Source organism: Apium graveolens, chromosome 3 (assembly GCF_009905375.1).
Source record: "Apium graveolens cultivar Ventura chromosome 3, ASM990537v1, whole genome shotgun sequence".
Taxonomy (NCBI): domain Eukaryota; kingdom Viridiplantae; phylum Streptophyta; class Magnoliopsida; order Apiales; family Apiaceae; genus Apium; species Apium graveolens.
Genome location: NC_133649.1, coordinates 40,532,189 through 40,543,035, shown reverse-complemented (window position 1 = coordinate 40,543,035; position 10,847 = coordinate 40,532,189).

Genomic DNA, 10,847 nt, shown 5'->3' with positions numbered 1-10,847 from the left:
CATCACATAACACATACTTTACTTTCTTAATTACGACGCAAGATTCTCGGTCGTTATAATCTACCCTCCTTAAAAGGATTCTGTCCCCAGAATCTAATCTAAGCAAATAGATGGGGATACTTTTCTTTTATTTCGCTTTCTAATTCCCAAGTCGATTCCTCGACTAGTGGATTTCTCCACAACACTCTAACTAGAGGTACAACTTTATTTCTAAGCGTCCTTTCTTTTCGATCCAAAATTCGCACTGGTTGTTCCACATAGGACAAATCTGGTTGGATTTCTACTGGTTCCAACTCGATCACATGGCTCGCGTCGGCATTATACTTTTTCAGGAGAGATACATGAAATACATTGTGCAGATGTTGCATTGGCAGCGGCAGCGCCAATTTATACGCCACTTTCCCAACTTGTCGCAATACTTCAAATGCTCCAATGTACCTTGGACTTAGCTTTCCTTTCTTTTCAAATCGAGTTAAACCTTTCCAAGGAGATATCTTCAACAAGACCTTGTCTCCAGTTTCGAATTGCACATCTTTTCGCTCTTGATTTGCGTACTTTGCATGTTGGTCTTGAACTGCAATTAATCTCTTTCGTATCATTTCGACTTTTTCCTTCGTTTGCTGCACTAGCTCGGGGCCAATTAACTTGCGCTCACCAACTTCGTCCCAATAAGTAAGGGATCTACACTTTCTTCCATACAACGCTTCATAAGGCGGCATGCCAATACTTGCGTGATAACTGTTGTTGTAGGAAAACTCAACTAAGGGCAAATGATCGTCCCAATTTCCTTTGAAATCTATTGCGCAGGTTCGCAACATATCCTCAATTATCTGAATTGTCCTTTCACTTTGTCCGTCTGTCTGCCGATGATATGCTGTACTCATTTTCAATTTCGTTCCCAAATGATCGTGGAATTGTCGCCAAAATCTCGAATTAAACCTTGGATCTCTATCAGACACGATAGATACAGGAACTCCGTGACGCATCACGATTTCATCCAGATACAATTTGACCAGCTTCTCTAATGAAAACCTTTCATTTATCGGCAAGAAATGTGCTGACTTTGTCAATCGATCAATTACCACCCAAATCGCATCATGATTAGACTTGGTTTTAGGTAATCCTACCACGAAATCCATCGCGATATGTTCCCATTTCCATTAAGGTATGTCCAGTGGCTGAAGCAATCCACTTGGCCTTTGATGTTCCGCTTTAACTCTTTGGCACGTGTAACATTTGCTTATCCATTCCGCAATTTCTTTTTTCATGTTTGGCCACCAAAAATTTTCTTTCAAATCCTGGTACATCTTCGTACTCCCAGGGTGAATTGAAAATCTCGAGTTATGCGCTTCTTGCAAAATCTCGTGCTTTAGTTCCACAACATCAGGTATCCAAATACGTGAGTTAACACGATATATCCCTTTTCCATCCTTTTGAGCTTTAATTTCTTCTCCCATCAACTTATTCCTTTCGCGATTCATCACTTGCTCTTGACAGCATCTAATCTTTTCCAAAATTTCAGGTTGAAACCGTATTGCATAAATGGCTTCACCTCCACATTTTGGAGTCTGCACCACTATTTCCATCTTTTCAAAGTCCTTGATTAATTCTTCTGATGACGTTAACATATTCAACTTTTCCTTTCGACTTAAAGCATCAGCTACCACATTTGCCTTTCCAGGATGATAGTTTATCGCACAATCATAATCTTTGATCAATTCCAACCACCTTCTTTGTCGCATATTCAATTCTTTCTGAGTAAAGATATACTTTAAGCTCTTATGGTCCGTATAAATCTCGCACTTTTCCCCGTACAAATAATGCCTCCAAATCTTAAGGGCAAATACAATTGCTGCCAATTCCAAATCGTGCATTGGATACTTTTGCTCATGCGGCTTGAGTTTCCTTGACGCGTATGCTATTACCTTCCCGTGTTGCATTAACACGCATTCAAGTCCTTTATAGGAAGCATCACTGAATATCACAAATTCACCTTTATCATCTGGTAATACCAACACAGGGGCGGTTACCAACCTCTTCTTTAACTCTTGAAAACTTTCCTCACACTTTTCTGTCCAAACAAACTTCTCATTCTTTCTCGTCAATTTTGTCAATGGAACGACAATCTTTGAGAAATCTTGCATAAATCTTCTATAGTATCCGGCTAATCCCAGAAAACTTCTGACTTCCGTCGGAGTCTTGGGTTTTTCCCAATTCATTACAACTTCTATCTTGGTTGGATCCACTTTAATTCCTTCTTTATTAACTACATGACCAAGAAATTGCACTTCCTTTAGCCAAAATTCACACTTTGAAAACTTTGCATACAGCTTCTCTTTTCGCAGAATTTCCAAGGAAATCCTCAAATGCTCCTTATGATCTTCCTCCGTTTTGGAATAAATAAGTATATCGTCAATAAACACAATCACGAACTTGTCCAAATACTGCTTGAACACTCTGTTCATAAGATCCATAAATGCAGCTGGCGCATTCGTCAAGCCAAATGCCATCACCAAAAACTCATAATGTCTGTATCTTGTTCGGAACGCTGTCTTGGGTATATCTTTCGCTTTGATCTTTAATTGATGATACCCATATCTTAAATCAATCTTTGAGAAACACGAAGCTCCTTTTAATTGGTCAGACAAGTCCTCAATCCGCGGTAGAGGGTACTTATTCTTGATCGTCAACTTATTCAGCTCACGGTAATCGATATACAATCGCATACTTCCATCCTTCTTATTTACAAATAACACCGGTGCGCCCCACGGGGATACACTCGGTCGGATTACTCCTTTATCAAACAACTCTTGCAACTGAGCTGCCAATTCCTTCATTTCAACCGGCGCCATGCAATAGGGAGCTTTCGACACTGGTTCCGTACCAGGAGCCAATTTAATCATAAACTCGATCTCTCTGTCTGGAGGTAGTCCAGGCAATTCATCAGGAAACACGTCCGGAAAATTTCTTACTACCGGGATATCGTCGATCTTTACAGATTCTTTCTCCACGTCCACAATATGAGCCAAATAAACCTCGCATCCTTGACGTATTAATCTTCTCGCCTCAATAACCGTTAGAAACTTTTTATTTTGCCTTTTTCCTTTAAATATCACTTCCTCACCATCCTTGGTTTTTAACTTCACTTTCTTACTTTTACACTCTATTTGCGCCTCATGATTTGACAACCAATCCATTCCTAGAATAACCTCAAATTCTCCTAACTTAAAAGGAATTAAGTCAGCAGAAAAGTGCCAACCTTCTATAGACACATCACAATCGGGACAAATCTTATTAACAACAACTTTCTCTTGATTTGCTACCTCTATAATCAACTTAGGCTCTAGAGGGTACGCAACACAATTTAACTTATCAAGAATGCTTTCAGAAATAAAAGATCTGGTTGCTCCAGAATCCATCAAAACTTTTACTTCTACTGAGTTTATAACAAGCATACCTGCTACCACGTCCACATCTTGTACCGCATCTTTCATTGACATGTTAAAGGTCCTAGCTCTGGGTTGAGCTGATGGTGCTGGGAGAGACGGCGGTCCAACAATTCTGAGAACATTAGCCTTCTGCACAGGCTCCTTGCAATTTCTAGCCATATGGCCTACCTTGCCACACTTGAAACAAGCCAAATCAGGCTTCCTTATTTCATTTGAACATTCTGAAGAATAATGCCCCTTCTGGTTGCACTTAAAACATGTTATATCCAGTTTATTACACCTCCCCGGGTGTCTCTTTCCACAGTTCCTATATTCTTGCATCTGGGGTCTGCTTTCCTTTCCCGGTTGTCCAACTTTCTGGAAACGGTTCTTCTGAGCTCCATTCCCGGGTCTAAACCTCTGGAACTTTTTGTTCTGACCTCCACCATTCTTCCCAAACTTTCCTCTGAACTTTGAACTTCCTTGCTCTTGCTCAGAGCTTTCAAACTTCCTCTTTCTTCCTTCATTTTCTCTTCGAGCAGCTTCCCGCTCACCTTCCACTATCATTGCCTTCTGAACCAAAGCAGCATAGTTCTTGATCTCCAACATCGCTATTTGACTCCTAATCCACGGCTTAAGTCCCTGCTGGAACCTCTTGGCCTTCCTTGCTTCAGTATTCATGTACTCTGGCACGAACCTTGCCAACTCTGAAAACTTCACCTCATATTCTGCTACCGATATTTCCTCCTGTCTAATATCCAAAAATTTCATCTCCAACTGATCTTGCATATAACTTGGCAAATATTTTTCCAGAAACATCTCAGTGAACTTCTCCCAAGATAAGTCTTTGCCTTCCAACAACGCCTTAGAAGACTCCCACCAGAAACTTGCTTCATCCCTCAAATAATAACTTGCGTACTGAGCTTTCTTATCGTCCTTAACTTCGGCTAGCTCAAAGGCTTTTTCCATCTCTCTCAACCACGACTGTGCTTTAATCGGATCTGGCAAACCTAAGAACTCTGGAGGATGAACAGATTGAAAGTGCTTGAAATTTCCAACTTTTGGGGCCACAGGTTGTTGCAAAAGCTGAGCAAGTCTGCTCATCAAAGTGGTTTCTGGGTTTATTTCTGGGTCTTGGGTGGGAATTTCTTCTTCTTGGTGATCTGGTGAGTTGGCCATTTCTTACAAACCTGATGAGCAACTATTTAGCAATACGATAGCATGGCATATATATAACAACAATTTTTTTTATAAAATCTCTTTTGTGGGTTTTAAGTTTTACCCAATTTGCACATGCAATCCTATTACTACATAATTCTCATATCAGTGTTGTTTTATCATGGCACGGAATAGGGTTTTACGATCTTTAGACATGGTTGTACGAAAACATAGCTGTATTTAAAACATGGCATTGAGAACAGTTTATAAGATAAACAAGGTGCACAAAGGAAAGCAAGATAATAGATTTATTTAAATTAAGGGTTACATAGGAAATATTCTGGATTTTAAGGTTCTGAAACAAGGTACAATAAATAGCAGGGTTAAACAGAGGAAAAACTAGAAAACATCCCCCTATCTATCCCTAACTTCCAACTACTACTACTACTGCACTGGTCTGAAATACAACAAGATAAATGAAAAAGGGATCCCAGCATCTGACCAAGTATCCCAAAGCCTACCGGCGCTGAAAACAATAACAACAATCTACGGGCTCAACCAACAGTCCCGTCTAATCATCTAGGATCTCTCTCAACACAACCAACATCCAGCGAATGATCTTATGCAGCCTCTGGGCCTCAGCATCAGCAACACTAGTGGATGGTCCCTCATCCAATCTCTTCCTGGCAACCTGCTCCACCATCTTCACTCGAACTCGCCACTCATCATCCATAACAGAAGCACTCTGCCTAGACTCTCTGGCTAGTCTATCCACCAAAACTCCTAACTCAGGAATACGGGAGTACACAAAGTCTCGGTCCTGGGCTAACTTGCCACCAATACTGACAGGAACAGTCTTAGGCATCTTCGACTCTGGCTCAGGGGCAGGGGTCTCTGAATCAGGCCTCAAGGGTGAAATCTGCATAGGGATCTCACTACTCTCAGAAGGGTCCTCCTCTGGGTCTGAATTAACATATACAGGCTCCTCTGGAGAGAGTGGAATAGGGTCCACAGGGGTACCAGTCAAGCTAATCTCTGAGTCTGAATCACTACCACTACTAGGATCCTGAGAGAAAACATAAAACAGCAACCAAGAAACAATGTTAGGGTCAAATAAAGCTTTCAGCTAACTCACACCATAACTCTAGTTTCTGTTTTACCAATCAACGCTTTCGTTAGACTATACCTAATAGTCTAACTCAACTCTACATGAGTCGAACTCTCTCGCGATATAGATATATTCCCAAAATACCCCTTTTTAAAACCTAACTTGTCTCAGGGACTAGATCCTGTAGCTCTGATACCAACTTGTGACGCCCTCAATCTCGGGGTTAGGAAATGAGGACTCACATACCTTTATTCTAATAATTAAATATGCATAGACCCCGACTAACTACTAACAGGATCAGCAGGATAAAGTATGAGACAAGATTACAACTACCAATCACAGAATATAACTTACAAACCCAAAATATTATTAAATAATCAATATCGATTTCGGCTGGGAACCGACAGATAACCCATTGTATCTTTAAACACCTCTTTCTAGGCGCGAGCTCACTCATAACCTGTACTACCTGCTCTGGCAACTGGAAGCCCTCAACATGGTAGGGACCACCAGGTACGCTCTTACGAGCAGTGCGCCTAAGCCTGGCCATCTTCTTGCTTAACTGCCATGGTTAGATTAAGACAAAACAAATGAGTATAAAACTCAGCAAGTAACTAAATAGCAGTTCTACAATATCAATTCTCAATATACTTTGAACAAACTAGGGCATTCTATTTTAGCTAATCTAGGTGGCAGATTTCCATATATATTTTTTTTCTTTGGGATAAGGAAAAGGTATCCGAAGAATAGTTGGGCTTTCAAGAAACAAAGCTCGAAACAGGACGAAAGCCGACATTCATCACAATTCATTATAGGATCAAAATAGATCTTTCGATAGAGGAAAGCAACAGTATTTCAAGATATAGAATCATTCATATGATCAACAATTTTAGAAATCAGGGTTCTGAGCTTTAAGCTCCACAATAATATAATCAACTCTTTTCAAAACAGTATAAACCATTTTCATTTCCAAAAATCAATTTACTGAATAAAAGTTTCAGTTCCCTTTTTAAAAAATCATTTAGAACCCTTGATTGGATCACTTATCTTTCCATTTCATTATATACGGGTGATCAGCCCGTATCGACCTCCATTCCGGTCTTTAAGGTACCATTCGGCATAATTTCAGCCTTAAATTGGACTAGTCCCACTAGCCTCGTACCATGACTGGACTAGTCCCACTAGCCTCTTACGTCTCAATCCAATCCATCAGGAATTCATTCAGAAAACCTTGAGTTGGAAAAACAAATAGGTTTTCTAAAATCCATTTTTATCATTACCAAGCATTTGAAATCATTCAGACTCTTTCAAGTCGAAACTCATTCTTAATTCAGATTTTAAAGAAACAAAGTTCAGGGAGTGAATCAAAGATACGCAAGGAACAATTCTCAAGAATTCTGTATCAAGGATAATAAGGTACTAAATTTGAAGGATCAGTAATAACTTAGGGATCAATAGGGCGATCAAGAGAAACAGGGTATCATTAACAGAGTTATCCAAGATAATTAAATGTTCAATATGATTCATGGCATTATAGGAAACTGGAACATAAAGGCAGATTATCAAAGGGTGAAATTAATAGGATTATCATTAACAGGTTATCAAGAACAAGGGTACTTCAAATCAATATCAGGATTTCATAAAGCAAGGGTTTTATACTTTAACAGTTCAATACTCTACATGGTATGAACAACATTTCCTTTATAATCATTTACACAAGTAATCAGAGTTACTTGCATGAAATTACTTTTCTGAGGGTTGAACTACTGCCACCTAGTATACTTTTCCCTTTCCTAGCCCGAATGCCCTCACGCTCCGAATCTACAATAAAAACCAAAAATCTTAATTAGATTCCCAACTCTCGTTCCCGGAACGATCTCTCTATACGATAACTCGATTATATCTTTGACTCGAGCATACGAATATAGCTTATACAAATAAGCACACAGCACATAGCACAATCCTTTCTCGTAGTTTTTATATCCTTATATTCCTAGCAATCAAAGCGTACTCGCTTGACCTAGGCTATTTCTCAAATCACACTAACACGACTCTTTTACGAGTACTAGACCCATTTACAACCAAACATTTACGTGCATACTATCACTTATATCAATTGACTTAATACCCCTTTCTTTTATTCCTTAATTCGAACCAAAACAACAATCCAATCAAGCAAAATCAAAGATTTTCACATATAACACTCAATCATTCTTTCAATTACCAAAATCAAGTTTTGACCTTTATTTCTTATGGCCTATTCGGCCTTAACACTTATCACAATCAAGAATCAAACATGCAAAAATAGATTTTGACATGCAAGGTTATATACAACATTTCTTTCTTGTTTTAATCCCCTATTAAATCATTCCATTCATTAAGTCACCAAACCATGCACTACTTAGTGATTTCAACTTAATCAATCCATCAAATCAACATGCATACTCTTAATCACCAAGTTATCCCCTTTTTATCTTGTTTTCATTCGGCAAGAACATAATTTTCAACTCAAAGACTAATTACTAGCATTCACTCATTGATCTCCTTTAAAACTATCATGCAATTGCTTTTAAATCATACAAACTTAGTGTTTACCAAGATTATCTCACCAAATTCAATTTCCTTTCTTGTTAACACAAAAAATTCGAACCTAATTTAGCATGCAACAACAATTTCACTTCTTTTAATCCATTAACCATCCTAATAACCCTCCATAATTACTTTTATTCAACAAGAAAATCAAATCAATTATTCCAGAAGTCAAACCCATTCGGGTTTCTCAAGAAAATACTCATGCAAAGATCAATCTTGACATGCAAAGTCTTATATCACATTTTCAACTTATTTTAAGCCTTAACTTAGTCATTTAACTCATTTTTATCAAGATTTCCGAAGCACAAAGCCAAACATCACCTAATGACTCAACCTTAATCAAATTATCCAATGCATGCATTCACTTAATCACAAATCAATCTCTTTTAAACCCATTTTCCATTCGGCAAACATTCAAAATTCACAATCCAAGAACCAAACATTGACATGCATCACTAACTCCTCTTTTAAATCAACATGCAACTCTATTTCCTACTAATTAAGCTTAGTTCATACCAAGATCAAGTCACAAAATTCAATTTCCCTTTTTATTAGCATAAAGCCGAAGCAAAAACTCACATGAAAATCATAAATTTTGATTTTCTAAGCAACAATCATATGCACACATTCATTTTACAATCAAGGAAATCATTTTACCAATCACATACTCAATTTTCAACAAAAGAAACAAAACCCTTTTTCAAGCTTTCAAGAAACCATAACATGCAACATTAAAATCCAACAATCACATCATGGAAAACCCACCGGCTCTCCTTTGGATCATGGCCGGTGGTGGTCGAACTTGAGAGAGTCCATGACAGATCTCTTCTCGAGTTTATGACCTCCAAAACCTCTTAAAATCACTCTTATAGTTATGCTTCAAGAAATTATTTTTCTTAAACACAACCATAGTGATTACTTCAACAAAACCTTTATAATCACTTACATGCAAGTAGAAATTGAAGTCTATACCAAGAATAACAACTAATGGAAGCAATATCTCGGTGTTTGAGTGTGTTTTAATGGTTGCATGCGAGTGAGAGAGGTGAGAGATGAGAGAGCCGAGAGGGAGTGAGAGAGAGAGAGTGTGTTCGGGAGAAAGAAAGAAAAAGAGAGAAGAGAGAATGAGTGCTCGGGAAAGAAAGAAGAAAATGGGGAGGAAGGGGTTGATTTATACTCCACCAAAGCAAGGGCAAGATGGTAATTTAATAATTCCTTTTTGACTCACACATACTTTCTCTTTTTACTTAAATGCAACAAAATTCAAATATAAAATATATCTCTCTCGGGAAGTCGAGAATTATTGAAAATGACAATTTTAATACGTAGGTCTCGAAATTAGCTTTTTATCTATTACTCATAATAAGAATTTGAGCGAACGGTTGATTTTATATGAATTTCGCAAACTTGCTTAAATAAATACATTTTCCACATAAAATCAATTTTAAAAATGCAAAGATCAACAATCAAATTCACTTATCATTTTTATAAAGTCTCTAAGGTCTTTACAAGGATAACAGAACAAATCCCATATTTTTATCTTACTCAGATTATTTTATAAAAATGCACGAAGGTTAAATAAACCCTTATTTAAATCAAATAATTCCTTTAAATCCATAAAAATATCACAGAGCACACAGTCATGCACACAGGCTAGCAATCACACATATACGATCATATAACGACTCAGGTCTGATCATAGAATCTATCCCTCTTTAATCTTTATCATCTTTTACGCGTACCGGGTCACGTTCAGCCTAACGGCCCGACGCTCAGCGTTTCGATTACGCTTCTCATTATCTTTGTCAATCAACACGTCTCTTAAGACGAAATACTTTATTCATTCACTTCACATATAATTCACATTTTATATTATTTAATTTCATATTAGGACGGGTTCCGTTCTACCTGACGGCCCGACACCACAGCTCGACTTCTAAGCTGACTCTTTAAATTGGAACGTTTTTATCCACGCTCCTTAACTCTAGTATACAGATAAGACAAATAATCACCGCTTAATCACATAATCTCATCACATAACACATACTTTACTTTCTTAATTACGACGCAAAATTCTCGGTCGTTACACGTTATCTCCCATTGGCTTGTCTTTCTCCTATTAATCACATAAATTCTAAATTTACATCCACTTTTAAGAAGTTTATTTGTACGCCTTTTATTCTTCGTACCACCAACACTTCCGATCAAAATTTTATCATACTCTACGGGTTCTTTATCGCGGTTTTCTCCCGCTAAATTACAAACGTAAGTACGGGCATATATTGATTTGTCCACACGCCTTTGTGTATTTTGGTCTTAATTGCAAATCCATTTTTCAAAGCGTAAGCCCTAATTACATTCTCCGCGGCTACTAAATTAGGGAAATTTTGATTTAAGAAAGGAATTGCAATATCTTTTTCTTTAACAACACTCTTATCCCTTACCCCACTACTATCATGCACAAACTCATTACTCTCATCCAAAATTTCATTTTCAAACCTATCTTCACTAACAAAACATCTTCATCACAATAATCAACAAGATTCACATAATCTACATTA